The sequence below is a fragment of the Schistocerca serialis genome, chromosome 6 (assembly GCF_023864345.2).
Source record: "Schistocerca serialis cubense isolate TAMUIC-IGC-003099 chromosome 6, iqSchSeri2.2, whole genome shotgun sequence".
NCBI lineage: Eukaryota > Metazoa > Arthropoda > Insecta > Orthoptera > Acrididae > Schistocerca > Schistocerca serialis.
In genome coordinates this window covers 766,201,431-766,217,821 of record NC_064643.1, presented here as the reverse complement: position 1 = coordinate 766,217,821, position 16,391 = coordinate 766,201,431, and positions in this window count along the sequence as shown.

The window sequence follows — 16,391 nt, the reverse complement described above, 5'->3', positions numbered from 1 at the left end:
GGATACTACAATCTCATTTCCGATCCACTAATCCTTCTTTACTGCATCCCTCACTCCCAAACATTGACGAATTCACACGGAAATTGCGTCGCTATGAAATACGAGTACTATGTGATCTAAGACATTTCCTTCTAAATCGGGTAACGTTTCTATGGAAACGACAGGATTTTCATTTGGGATACGACAATCTCATTTCCGATCCACTAATCCTTCTTTACCGCATCCCTCACTCCCACACATTGACGAATTCACACGGAAATTGCGTCGCTATGAAATACGAGTACTATGTGTTCTAAGACATTTCCTTCTAAATCGAGTAACGTTTCTATGGAAACGACAGGATTTTCTTTTGGGATACGTCAATCACATTTCCGATCCACTAATCCTTCTTTACTGCATCCCTCACTCCCACACATTGACGAATTCACACGGAAATTCCGTCGCTATGAAATACGAATACTATGTGTTCTAAGACACTTCCTTCTAAATCGAGTAACGTTTCTATGGAAACGACAGGATTTTCTTTTGGGATACGTCAATCACATTTCCGATCCTCTAATCCTTCTTTACTGCATCCCACACTCCCACACATTGACGAATTCACACGAAAATTCCGTCGCTATGAAATACGAGTACTACGTGTTCTAAGACATTTCCTTCTAAATCGAGTAACGTTTCTATGGAAACGACAGGATTTTCTTTTGGGATACGTCAATCACATTTCCGATCCACTAATCCTTCTTTACTGTATCCCTCACTCCCACACATTGACGAATTCACACGGAAATTCCGTCGCTATGAAATACGAGTACTATGTGTTCTAAGACATTTCCTTCCAAATCGAGTAACGTTTCTATGGAAACGACAGGATTTTCTTTTGGGATACGTCAATCACATTTCCGATCCACTAATCCTTCTTTACTGCATCTCTCACTCCCACACATTGACGAATTTACACGGAAATTGCGTCGCTATGAAATACTAGTACTATGTGTTCTAAGACATTTCCTTCTAAATCGAGTAACGTTTCTATGGAAACGACAGGATTTTCTTTTGGGATACGACAATCATATTTCCGATCCACTAATCCTTCTTTACTGCATCCCTCACTCCAACACATTGACGAATTCACACGGAAATTCCGTCGCCATGAAATACGAGAACAATGTGTTCTAAGACATTTCATTCTAAATCGAGTAACGTTTCTATGGAAACGACAGGAATTTCTTTTGGGATACTACAATCTCATTTCCGATCCACTAATCCTTCTTTACTGCATCCCTCACTCCCAAACATTGACGAATTCACACGGAAATTGCGTCGCTATGAAATACGAGTACTATGTGTTCTAAGACATTTCCTTCTAAATCGAGTAACGTTTCTATGGAAACGACAGGATTTTCATTTGGGATACGACACTCTCATTTCCGATCCACTAATCCTTCTTTACCGCATCCCTCACTCCCACACATTGACGAATTCACACGGAAATTGCGTCGCTATGAAATACGAGTACTATGTGTTCTAAGACATTTCCTTCTAAATCGAGTATCGTTTCTATGGAATCGACAGGGTTTTCTTTTGGGATACGACAAGCTCATTTAAGATCCACTAATCCTCCTTTACTGCATCCCTCACTCCCACACATTGCCGAACTCACACGGAAATTGCGTCGCTATGAAATACGAGTACTATGTGTTCTAAGACATTTCCTTCTAAATCGAGTAACGTTTCTACGGAAACGACAGGATATTCTTTTGGGATACGACAATCACACTTCCGATCCACTAATCCTTCTTTACTGCATCCCTCACTCCCAAACATTGACGAATTCACACGGAAATTCCGTCGCTATGAAATACGAGTACTGTGTGTTCTAAGACATTTCCTTCTAAATCGAGTAACGTTTCTATGGAAACGACAGGATTTTCTTTTGGGATACTTCAATCTTATTTCCGATCCACTAATCTTTCTTTACTGCATCCCTCACTCCCAAACATTGACGAATTCACACGGAAATTGCGTCGCTATGAAATACGAGTACTATGTGTTCTAAGACATTTCCTTCTAAATCGAGTAACGTTTCTATGGAAACGACAGGATTTTCTTTTGGGATACGACAATCACATTTCCGATCCACTAATCCTTCTTTACTGCATCCCTCACTCCCACACATTGACGAATTCACACGGAAATTCCGTCACTATGAAATACGAGTACTATGTGTTCTAAGACATTTCCTTCTACATCGAGTAACGTTTCTATGGAAACGACAGGATTTTCTTTCGGGAAACGACAATCACATTTCCGATCCACTAATCCTTAATTACTGCATCCCTCACTCCCACACATTGACGAATTCACACGGAAATTGCGTCGCTATGAAATACGAGTACTATGTGTTCTAAGACATTTCCTTCTAAATCGAGTAACGTTTCTATGGAAACGACAGGATTTTCTTTTGGGATACGTCAATCGCATTTCCGATCCACTAATCCTTCTTTACTGCATCCCTCACTCCCAAACATTGACGAATTCACACGGAAATTGCGTCGCTATGAAATACTATGTGTTCTAAGACATTTCATTCTAAATCGAGTAACGTTTCTATGGAAACGACAGGATTTTCTTTTGGGATACGACAATCTCATTTCAGATCCACTAATCCTTCTTTACTGCATCCCTCACTCCCACACATTGACGAATTCACACGGAAATTGCGTCGCTATGAAATACTATGTGTTCTAAGACATTTCCTTCTAAATCGAGTAACGTTTCTACGGATACGACAGGATTTTCTTTTGGGATACGACAATCTCATTTCCAATCCACTAATCCTTCTTTACTGCATCCCTCACTCCCACACATTGACGAATTCACACGGACATTGCGTCGCTATGAAATACGAGTACTATGTGTTCTAAGACATTTCCTTCTAAACCGAGTAACGTTTCTATGGAAACGACAGGATTTTCTTTTGGGATACGACAATCACATTTCCGATCCACTAATCCTTCTTTACTGCATCCCTCACTCCCAAACATTGACGAATTCACACGGAAATTCCGTCGCTATTAAATACGAGTACTATGTGTTCTAAGACATTTCCTTATAAATCGAGTAACGTTTCTATGGAAACGACAGGATTTTCATTTGGGATACGACAATCACATTTCCGATCCACTAATCCATCTTTACTGCATCCCTCACTCCCAAACATTGACGAATTCACACGGAAATTCCGTCGCTATGAAATACGAGTACTGTGTGTTCTAAGACATTTCCTTTTAAATCGAGTAACGTTTCTATGGAAACGACAGGATTTTCTTTTGGGATACGACAATCACATTTCCGATCCACTAATCCTTCCTTACTGCATCCCTGACTCCCAAACATTGACGAATTCACACGGAAATTGCGTCGCTATGAAATACGAGTACCATGTGCTCTAAGACATTTGATTCTAAATCGAGTAACGTTTCTATGGAAACGACAGGATTTTCTTTTGGGATACGACAATCTCATTTCCGATCCACTAATCCTTCTTTACTGCATCCTTCACTCCCACACATTGACGAATTCACACGGAAATTGCGTCGCTATGAAATACGAGTACTATGTGTCCTAAGACATTTCCTTCTAAATCGAGTAACTTTTCTATGGAAACGACAGGATTTTCTTTTGGGATACGACAATCTCATTTCCGATCCACTAATCCTTCTTTACTGCATCCCTCACTCCCACTCATTGACGAATTCACACGGAAATTGCGTCGCTATGAAATACGAGTACTATGTGTTCTAAGACATTTCCTTCTAAATCGAATAACGTTTCTATAGAAACGACAGCATTTTCTTTTGGGATACGACAACCACATTTCCGATCCACTAATCCTTCTTTACTGCATCCCTCACTCCCACACATTGACGAATTCACACGGAAATTCCGTCACTATGAAATACGAGTACTATGTGTTCTAAGACATTTCCTTCTACATCGAGTAACGTTTCTATGGAAACGACAGGATTTTCTTTCGGGAAACGACAATCACATTTCCGATCCACTAATCCTTCTTTACTGCATCCCTCACTCCCACACATTGACGAATTCACACGGAAATTGCGTCGCTATGAAATACGAGTACTATGTGTTCTAAGACATTTCCTTCTAAATCGAGTAACGTTTCTATGGAAACGACAGGATTTTCTTTTGGGATACGTCAATCGCATTTCCGATCCACTAATCCTTCTTTACTGCATCCCTCACTCCCAAACATTGACGAATTCACACGGAAATTGCGTCGCTATGAATTACTATTAGTTCTATGACTTCTCCTTCTAAATCAAGTAACGTTTCTATGGAAACGACAGGACTTTTTTTTGGGATACGACAATCTCATTTCCGATCCACTAATCCTTCTTTACTGCATCCCTCACTCCCAAACATTGACGAATTCACACGGAAATTGCGTCGCTATGAAATACTATGTGTTCTAAGACATTTCCTTCTAAATCGAGTAACGTTTCTATGGAAACGACAGGATTTTCTTTTGGGATACGACAATCTCATTTCAGATCCACTAATCCTTCTTTACTGCATCCCTCACTCCCACACATTGACGAATTCACACGGAAATTGCGTCGCTACGAAATACTATGTGTTCTAAGACATTTCCTTCTAAATCGAGTAACGTTTCTACGGATACGACAGGATTTTCTTTTGCGATACGACAATCTCTTTTCCAATCCACTAATCCTTCTTTACTGCATCCCTCACTCCCACACATTGACGAATTCACACGGACATTGCGTCGCTATGAAATACGAGTACTATGTGTTCTAAGACATTTCCTTCTAAATCGAGTAACGTTTCTATGGAAACGACAGGATTTTCTTTTGGGATACGACAATCACATTTCCGATCCACTAATCCTTCTTTACTGCATCCCTCACTCCCAAACATTGACGAATTCACACGGGAATTCCGTCGCTATGAAATACGAGTACTATGTGTTCTAAGACATTTCCTTATAAATCGAGTAACGTTTCTATGGAAACGACAGGATTTTCATTTGGGATACGACAATCACATTTCCGATCCACTAATCCATCTTTACTGCATCCCTCACTCCCAAACATTGACGAATTCACACGGAAATTCCGTCGCTATGAAATACGAGTACTGTGTGTTCTAAGACATTTCCTTTTAAATCGAGTAACGTTTCTATGGAAACGACAGGATTTTCTTTTGGGATACGACAATCACATTTCCGATCCACTAATCCTTCCTTACTGCATCCCTGACTCCCAAACATTGACGAATTCACACGGAAATTGCGTCGCTATGAAATACGAGTACCATGTGCTCTAAGACATTTGATTCTAAATCGAGTAACGTTTCTATGGAAACGACAGGATTTTCTTTTGGGATACGACAATCTCATTTCCGATCCACTAATCCTTCTTTACTGCATCCTTCACTCCCACACATTGACGAATTCACACGGAAATTGCGTCGCTATGAAATACGAGTACTATGTGTTCTAAGACATTTCCTTCTAAATCGAGTAACTTTTCTATGGAAACGACAGGATTTTCTTTTGGGATACGACAATCTCATTTCCGATCCACTAATCCTTCTTTACTGCATCCCTCACTCCCACTCATTGACGAATTCACACGGAAATTGCGTCGCTATGAAATACGAGTACTATGTGTTCTAAGACATTTCCTTCTAAATCGAGTAACGTTTCTATAGAAACGACAGCATTTTCTTTTGGGATACGACAACCACATTTCCGATCCACTAATCCTTCTTTACTGCATCCCTCGCTCCCAAACATTGACGAATTCACACGGAAATTGCGTCGCTATGAAATACGAGTACTATGTGTTCTAAGACATTTCCTTCTAAATCGAGTAACGTTTCTATGGAAACGACAGGATTTTTATTTGGGATACGACAATCTCATTTCCGATCCACTATACCTTCTTTACTGCATCCCTCACTCCCACACATTGACGAATTCACACGGAAATTGCGTCGCTATGAAATACGAGTGCTATGTGTTCTAAGACATTTCTTTCTAAATCGAGTACCGTTTCTATGGAAACGACAGGATTTTCTTTTGGGATACGACAATCTCATTTCCGATCCACTAATCTTTCTTTACTGCATCCCTCACTCCCACACATTGACGAATTCACACGGAAATTCCGTCGCTATGAAATACGAGTACTATGTGTTCTAAGACATTTCCTTCTAAATCGTGTAACGTTTCTATGGAAACGACAGGATTTTCTTTTGGGATACGACAATCTCATTTCCGATCCACTAATCCTTCTTTACCGCATCCCTCACTCCCACACATTGACGAATTCACACGGAAATTGCGTCGCTATGAAATACGAGTACTATGTGTTCTAAGACATTTCCTTCTAAATCGAGTAAAGTTTCTATGGAAACGACAGGATTTTCTTTTGGGATACGACAATCACATTTTCGATCCACTAATCCTTCTTTACTGCATCCCTCACTCCCAAACATTGACGAATTCATACGGAAATTGCGTCGCTATGAATTACTATGGGTTCTATGACTTCTTCTTCTAAATCGAGTAACTTTTCTATGGAATCGACAGGGTTTTCTTTTGGGATACGACAATCTCATTTCCGATCCACTAATCCTCCTTTACTGCATCCCTCACTCCCACACATTGCCGAATTCACACGGAAATTGCGTCGCTATGAAATACGAGTACTATGTCTTCTAAGACATTTCCTTCTAAATCGAGTAACGTTTCCATGGAAACGACAGGATTTTCTTTTGGGATACGACAATCACACTTCCGATCCACTAATCCTTCTTTACTGCATCCCTCACTCCCAAACATTGACGAATTCACACGGAAATTCCGTCGCTATGAAATACGAGTACTGTGTGTTCTAAGACATTTCCTTCTAAATCGAGTAACGTTTCTATGGAAACGACAGGATTTTCTTTTGGGATACTACAATCTCATTTCCGATCCACTAATCCTTCTTTACTGCATCCCTCACTCCCAAATATTGACGAATTCACACGGAAATTGCGTCGCTATGAAATACGAGTACTATGTGTTCTAAGACATTTCCTTCTAAATCAAGTAACGTTTCTATGGAAACGACAGGATTTTCTTTTGGGATACGACTATCACATTTCCGATCCACTAATCCTTCTTTACTGCATCTCTCACTCCCACACATTGACGAATTCAAACGGAAATTCCGTCGCTATGAAATACGAGTACTATGTGTTCTAAGACATTTCCTTCTAAATCGAGTAACGTTTCTATGGAAACGACAGGATTTTCTTTTGGGATGCGTCAATCACATTTCTGATCCACTAATCCTTCTTTACTGCATCCCTCACTCCCACACATTGACGAATTCACACGGAAATTCCGTCGCTATGAAACACGAGTACTATGTGTTCTAAGACATTTCCTTCTAAATCGAGTAACGTTTCTATGGAAACGACAGGACTTTTTTTCGGGATACGACAATCTCATTTCCGATCCATTAATCCCTCTTTACTGCATCCCTCACTCCCACACATTGACGAATTCACACGGAAATTGCGTCGCTATGAAATACGAGTACTATGTGTTCTAAAACATTTCCTTCTAAATCGAGTAACGTTTCTATGGAAACGACAGGATTTTCTTTTGGGATACGTCAATCACATTTCCGATCCACTAATCCTTCTTTACTGCATCCCTTACTCCCACACATTGACGAATTCACACGGAAATTGCGTCGCTATGAAATACGAGTACTATGTGTTCTAAGACATTTCCTTCTAAATCGAGTAACGTTTCTATGGAAACGACAGGATTTTCTTTTGGGATACGACTATCTCATTTCCGATCCACTAATCCTTCTTTACTGCATCCCTCACTCCCAGACATTGACGAATTCACACGGAAATTCCGTCGCTATGAAATACGAGTACTATGTGTTCTAAGACATTTCCTTCTAAATCGAGTAACGTTTCTATGGAAACGACAGGATTTTCTTTTGGGATACGACAATCACATTTCCGATCCACTAATACATCTTTACCCGCATCCCTCACTCCCAAACATTGACGAATTCACACGGAAATTGCGTCGCTATGAAATACTATGTGTTCTAAGACATTTCTTTCTAAATCGAGTAACGTTTCTATGGAAACGACAGGATTTTCTTTTGGGATACGACAATCTCATTTCCGATCCACTAATCCTTCTATTCTGCATCCCTCACTCCCACACATTGACGAATTCACACGGAAATTGCGTCGCTATGAAATACGAGTAATATGTGTTCTAAGACATTTCCTTCTAAATCGAGTAACGTTTCTATGGAAACGACAGGATTTTCTTTTGGGATACGACAATCTCATTTCCGATCCACTAATCCTTCTTTACTGCATCCCTCACTCCCAAACATTGACGAATTCACACGGAAATTCCGTCGCTATGAAATACGAGTACTATGTGTTCTAAGACATTTCCTTCTAAATCGAGTAACGTTTCTATGGAAACGACAGGATTTTCTTTTGGGATACGACAATCACATTTCCGATCCACTATTACATCTTTACCCGCATCCCTCACTCCCAAACATTGACGAATTCACACGGAAATTGCGTCGCTATGAAATACTATGTGTTCTAAGACATTTCTTTCTAAATCGAGTAACGTTTCTATGGAAACGACAGGATTTTCTTTTGGGATACGACAAACTCATTTCCGATCCACTAATCCTTCTTTTCTGCATTCCTCACTCCCACACATTGACGAATTCACACGGAAATTGCGTCGCTATGAAATACGAGTACTATGTGTTCTAAGACATTTCCTTCTAAATCGAGTAACGTTTCTATGGAAACGAAAGGATTTTCTTTTGGGATACGACAGTCACATTTCCGATCCACTAATCCTTCTATTCTGCATCCCACACTCCCACACATTGACGAATTCACACGGAAATTACGTCGCTATAAATTACTATTAGTTCTATGACTTCTCCTTCTAAATCAAGTACCGTTTCTATGGAAACGACAGGACTTTTTTTTGGGATACGACAATCTCATTTCCGATCCACTAATCCTTCTTTACTGCATCCCTCACTCCCAAACATTGACGAATTCACACGGAAATAGCGTCGCTATGAAATACTATGTGTTCTAAGACATTTCCTTCTAAATCGAGTAACGTTTCTATGGATACGACAGGATTTTCTTTTGGGATACGACAATCTCATTTCCAATCCACTAATCCTTCTTTACTGCATCCCTCACTCCCACACATTGACGAATTCACACGGAAATTGCGTCGCTATGAAATACGAGTACTATGTGTTCTAAGACATTTTCTTCTAAGTAGAGTAACGTTTCTATGGAAACGACAGGATTTTCTTTTGGGATACGACAGTCACATTTCCGATCCACTAATCCATCTTTACTGCGTCCCTCACTCCCAAACATTGACGAATTCACACGGAAATTGCGTCGCTATGAAATACGAGTACTATGTGTTTTAAGACATTTCCTTCTAAATCGAGTAACGTTTCTATGTAAACGACAGGATTTTCTTTTGGGATACGACAATCACATTTCCGATCCACTAATCATTCTTTACTGCATCCCTCACTCCCAAACATTGACGAATTCACACGGAAATTCCGTCGCTATGAAATACGAGTACTATGTGTTCTAAGACATTTCCTTCTAAATCGAGTAACGTTTCTGTGGAAACGACAGGATTTTCTTTTGGGATACGACAATCACATTTCCGATCCACTAATCCTTCTTTACTGCATCCCTCACTCCCACACATTGACGAATTCACACGGAAATTCCGTCGCTATGAAATACGAGTACTATGTGTTCTAAGACATTTCCTTCTAAATCGAGTAACGCTTCTATGGAAACGACACGATTTTCTTTTGGGATACGACAATCACATTTCCGATCCACTAATCCTTCTTTACTGCATCCTTCACTCCCAAACATTGACGAATTCACACGGAAATTTCGTCGCTATGAAATACGAGTACAATGTCTTCTAAGACATTTCCTTCTAAATCGAGTAACGTTTCTATGGAAACGACAGGATTTTCTTTTGGGATACGACAATCTCATTTCCGATCCACTAATCCTTCTTTACTGCATCCCTCACTCCCACACATTGACGAATTCACACGGAAATTGCGTCGTTATGAATTATTATGGGTTCTATGACTTCTCCTTCTAAATCAAGTAACGTTTCTATGGAAACGACAGGACTTTTTTTTGGGATACGACAATCTCATTTCCGATCCACTAATCCTTCTTTACTGCATCCCTCACTCCCAAACATAGACGAATTCACACGGAAATTGCGTCGCTATGAAATACTATGTGTTCTAAGACATTTCCTTCTAAATCGAGTAACGTTTCTATGGAAACGACAGGATTTTCTTTTGGGATACGACAATCTCATTTCCGATCCACTAATCCTTCTTTACTGCATCCCTCACTCCCACACATTGACGAATTCACACGGAAATTGCGTCGCTATGAAATACGAGTACTATGTGTTCTAAGACATTTCCTTCTAAATCGAGTAACGTTTCTATGGAAACGACAGGACTTTCTTTTGGGATACGACAATCTCATTTCCGATCCACTAATCCTTCTTTACTGCATCCCTCACTCCCACACTTTGACGAATTCACACGGAAATTGCGTCGCTATGAAATACGAGTACTATGTGTTCTAAGACATTTCCTTCTAAATCGAGTAACGTTTCTATGGAAACGACAGGATTTTCTTTTGGGATACGACAATCTCATTTCCGATCCACTAATCCTTCTTTACTGCATCCCTCACTCCCACACATTGACGAATACACACGGAAATTGCGTCGCTATGAAATACGAGTACTATGTGTTCTAAGACATTTACTTCTAAATCGAGTAACGTTTCTATGGAAACGACAGGATTTTCTTTTGGGATACGACAATCTCATTTCCAATCCACTAATCCTTCTTTACTGCATCCCTCACTCCCACACATTGACGAATTCACACGGAAATTGCGTCGCTATGAAATACGAGTACTATATGTTCTAAGACATTTCATTCTAAATTGAGTAACGTTTCTATGGAAACGACACGATTTTCTTTTGGGATACGACAATCTCATTTCCGATCCACTAATCCTTCTTTACTGCATCCCTCACTCCCACACATTGACGAATTCACACGGAAATTCCGTCGCTATGAAATACGAGTACTATGTGTTCTAATACATTTTCTTCTAAATCGAGTAACGTTTCTATGGAAACGACAGGATTTTCTTTTGGGATACGACAATCACATTTCCGATCTACTAATCCTTCTTTACTGCATCCCTCACTCCTTAACATTGACGAATTCACACGGAAATTCCGTCGCTATGAAATACGAGTACTGTGTGTTCTAAGACATTTCCTTCTAAATCGAGTAACGTTTCTATGGAAACGACAGGATTTTCTTTTGGGATACAACAATCACATTTCCGATCCACTAATCCTTCTTTACTGCATCTTTCACTCCCACACATTGACGAATTCACACGGAAATTGCGTCGCTATGAAGTACGAGTACTATGTGTTCTAAGACATTTCCTTCTAAATCGAGTAACGTTTCTATGGAAACGACAGGATTTTCTTTTGGGATACGACAATCACATTTCCGATCCACTAATCCTTCTTTACTGCATCCCTCACTCCCAAACATTGACGAATTCACACGGAAATTGCGTCGCTATGAATTACTATGGGTTCTATGACTTCCCCTTCTAAATCGAGTAACGTTTCTATGGAATCGACAGCCTTTTCTTTTGGGATACACCAATCTCATTTCGGATCCACTAATCCTTCTTTACTGCATCCCTCACTCCCACACATTGACGAATTCACACGGAAATTCCGTCGCTATGAAATACGAGTACTATGTGTTCTAAGACATTTCCTTCTAAATCGTGTAACGTTTCTATGGAAACGACAGGATTTTCTTTTGGGATACGACAATCACATTTCCGATCCACTAATCCTTCTTTACTGCATCCCTCACTCCCAAACATTGTCGAATTCACACGGAAATTGCGTCGCTATGAAATACGAGTACTATGTGTTCTAAGACATTTCCTTCTAAATAGAGTAACGTTTCTATGGAAACGACAGGATTTTCTTTTGGGATACGACAATCTCATTTCCGATCCACTAATCCTTCTTTACTGCATCCCTCACTCCCATACATTGACGAATTCACACGGAAATTGCGTCGCTATGAAATACTATGTGTTCTAAGACATTTCTTTCTAAATCGAGAAACGTTTCTATGGAAACGACAGGATTTTCTTTTGGGATACGACAATCTCATTTCCGATCCACTAATCCTTCTCTACTGCATCCCTCACTCCCACACATTGACGAATTCACACGGAAATTGCGTCGCTATGAAATACGAGTACTATGTGTTCTAAGACATTTCCTTCTAAATCGAGTAACGTTTCTATGGAAACGACAGGAATTTCTTTTGGGATACGACAATATCATTTCAGATCCACTAATCCCTCTTTACTGCATCCCTCACTCCCACACATTGACGAATTCACACGGAAATTGCGTCGCTATGAAATACTGTGTGTTCTAAGACATTTCCTTCTAAATCGAGTAACGTTTCTATGGAAACGACAAGATTTTCTTTTGGGATACGACAATCTCATTTCCGATCCACTAATCCTTCTTTACTGCATCCCTCACTCCCACACATTGACGAGTTCACACGGAAATTGCGTCGCTATGAAATACGAGTACTATGTGTTCTAAGACATTTCCTTCTAAATCGAGTAACGTTTCTATGGAAACGACAGGATTTTCTTTTGGGATACGAAAATCACATTTCCGATCCACTAATCGTTCTTTACTGCATCCCTCACTCCCATACATTGACGAATTCACACGGAAATTGCGTCGCCATGAAATACTATGTGTTCTAAGACATTTCCTTCTGAATCGAGTAACGTTTCTATGGAAACGACAGGATTTTCTTTTGGGATACGACAATCTCATTTCCGATCCACAAATCCTTCTTTACTGCATCCCTCAATCCCACACATTGACGAATTCACACGGAAATTGCGTCGCTATGAAATACTATGTGTTCTAAGACATTTCTTTCTAAATCGAGTAACGTTTCTATGGAAACGACAGGATTTTCTTTTGGGATACGACAATCTCATTTCCGATCCACTAATCCTTCTCTACTGCATCCCTCACTCCCACACATTGACGAATTCACACGGAAATTGCGTCGCTATGAAATACGAGTACTATGTGTTCTAAGACATTTCCTTCTAAATCGAGTAACGTTTCTATGGAAACGACAGGATTTTCTTTTGGGATACGACAATCTCATTTCAGATCCACTAATCCTTCTTTACTGCATCCCTCACTCCCACACATTGACGAATTCACACGGAAATTGCGGCGCTATGAAATACGAGTACTATGTGTTCTAAGACATTTCCTTCTAAATCGAGTAACGTTTCTATGGAAACGACAGGATTTTCTTTTGGGATACGAAAATCTCATTTCCGATCCAGTAATCCTTCTTTACTGCATCCCTCAATCCCACACATTGACGAATTCACACGGAAATTGCGTCGCTATGAAATACTATGTGTTCTAAGACATTTCTTTCTAAATCGAGTAACGTTTCTATGGAAACGACAGGATTTTCTTTTGGGATACGACAATCTCATTTCCGATCCACTAATCCTTCTCTACTGCATCCCTCACTCCCACACATTGACGAATTCACACGGAAATTGCGGCGCTATGAAATACGAGTACTATGTGTTCTAAGACATTTCCTTCTAAATCGAGTATCGTTTCTATGGAATCGACAGGATTTTCTTTTGGGATACGACAATCTCATTTCCGATACTAATCCTTCTTTACTGCATCTTTCACTCCCACACATTGACGAATTCACACGGAAATTGCGTCACTATGAAATACTATGTGTTCTAAGACATTTCCTTCTAAATTGAGTAACGTTTCTATGGAAACGACAGGATTTTCTTTTGGGATACGACAATCTCATTTCCGATCCATTAATCCTTCTTTACTGCATCCCTCACTCCCACACATTGACGAATTTACACGGAAATTGCGTCGCTATGAGTTACTATGGGTTCTATGACTTCTCCTTCTAAATCAAGTAACGTTTCTATGGAAACGACAGGACTTTTTTTTGGGATACGACAATCTCATTTCCGATCCACTAATCCTTCTTTACTGCATCCCTCACTCCCACACATTGACGAATTCACACGGAAATTGCGTCGCTATGAAATACTGTGTGTTCTAAGACATTTCCTTCTAAATCGAGTAACGTTTCTATGGAAACGACACGATTTTCTTTTGGGATTAGACAATCTCATTTCCGATCCACTAATCCTTCTCTACTGCATCCCTCACTCCCACACATTGACGAATTCACACGGAAATTGCGTCGCTATGAAATACGAGTACTATGTGTTCTAAGACATTTCCTTCTAAATCGAGTAACGTTTGTATGGAAACGACAGGATTTTCTTTTGGGATACGACAATCTCATTTCAGATCCACTAATCCTTCTTTACTGCATCCCTCACTCCCACACATTGACGAATTCACACGGAAATTGCGTCGCTATGAAATACTGTGTGTTCTAAGACATTTCCTTCTAAATCGAGTAACGTTTCTATGGAAACGACACGATTTTCTTTTGGGATACGACAATCTCATTTCCGATCCACTAATCCTTCTTTACTGTATCCCTCACTCCCACACATTGACGAATTCACACGGAAATTGCGTCGCAATGAAATACGAGTACTATGTGTTCTAAGACATTTCCTTCTAAATCGAGTAACGTTTCTATGGAAACGACAGGATTTTCTTTTGGGATACGACAATCACATTTGCGATCCACTAATCCTTCTTTACTGCATCCCTCACTCCCACACATTGACGAATTCACACGGAAATTGCGTCGCTATGAAATACTGTGTGTTCTAAGACATTTCCTTCTAAATCGAGTAACGTTTCTATGGAAACGACACGATTTTCTTTTGGGATACGACAATCTCATTTCCGATCCACTAATCCTTCTCTACTGCATCCCTCACTCCTACACATTGACGAATTCACACGGAAATTGCGTCGCTATGAAATACGAGTACTATGTGTTCTAAGACATTTCCTTCTAAATCGAGTAACGTTTCTATGGAAACGACAGGATTTTCTTTTGGGATACGACAATCTCATTTCAGATCCACTAATCCTTCTTTACTGCATCCCTCACTCCCACACATTGACGAATTCACACGGAAATTGCGTCGCTATGAAATACTGTGTGTTCTAAGACATTTCCTTCTAAATCGAGTAACGTTTCTATGGAAACGACACGATTTTCTTTTGGGATACGACAATCTCATTTCCGATCCACTAATCCTTCTTTACTGCATCCCTCACTCCCACACATTGACGAATTCACACGGAAATTGCAGCGCTATGAAATACGAGTACTATGTGTTCTAAGACATTTCCTTCTAAATCTACATCTACATCTACATCTACATTGAAACTCCGCAAGCCACCCAACGGTGTGTGGCGGAGGGCACTTTACGTGCCACTGTCATTACCTCCCTTTCCTGTTCCAGTCGCGTATGGTTCGCGGGAAGAACGACTGCCTGAAAGCCTCCGTGCGCGCTCTAATCTCTCTAATTTTACATTCGTGATCTCCTCGGGAAGTATAAGTAGGGGGAAGCAATATATTCGATACCTCATCCAGAAACGCACCCTCTCGAAACCTGGCGAGCAAGCTACACCGCGATGCAGAGCGCCTCTCTTGCAGAGTCTGCCACTTGAGTTTATTAAGCATCTCCGTAACGCTATCACGGTTACCAAATAACCCGGTGACGAAACGCGCCGCTCTTCTTTGGATCTTCTCTATCTCCTCCGTCAACCCGACCTGGTACGGATCTCACACTGATGAGCAATACTCAAGTATAGGTCGAACGAGTGTTTTGTAAGCCACCTCCTTTGTTGATGGACTACATTTTCTAAGCACTCTCCCAATGAATCTCAACCTGGTACCCGCCTTACCAACAATTAACTTTATATGATCATTCCACTTCAAATCGTTCCGTACGCATACTCCCAGATATTTTACAGAAGTAACTGCTACCAGCGTTTGTTCCGCTATCATATAAGCATACAATAAAGGATCCTTCTTTCTATGTATTCGCAATACATTACATTTGTCTATGTTAAGGGTCAGTTGCCACTC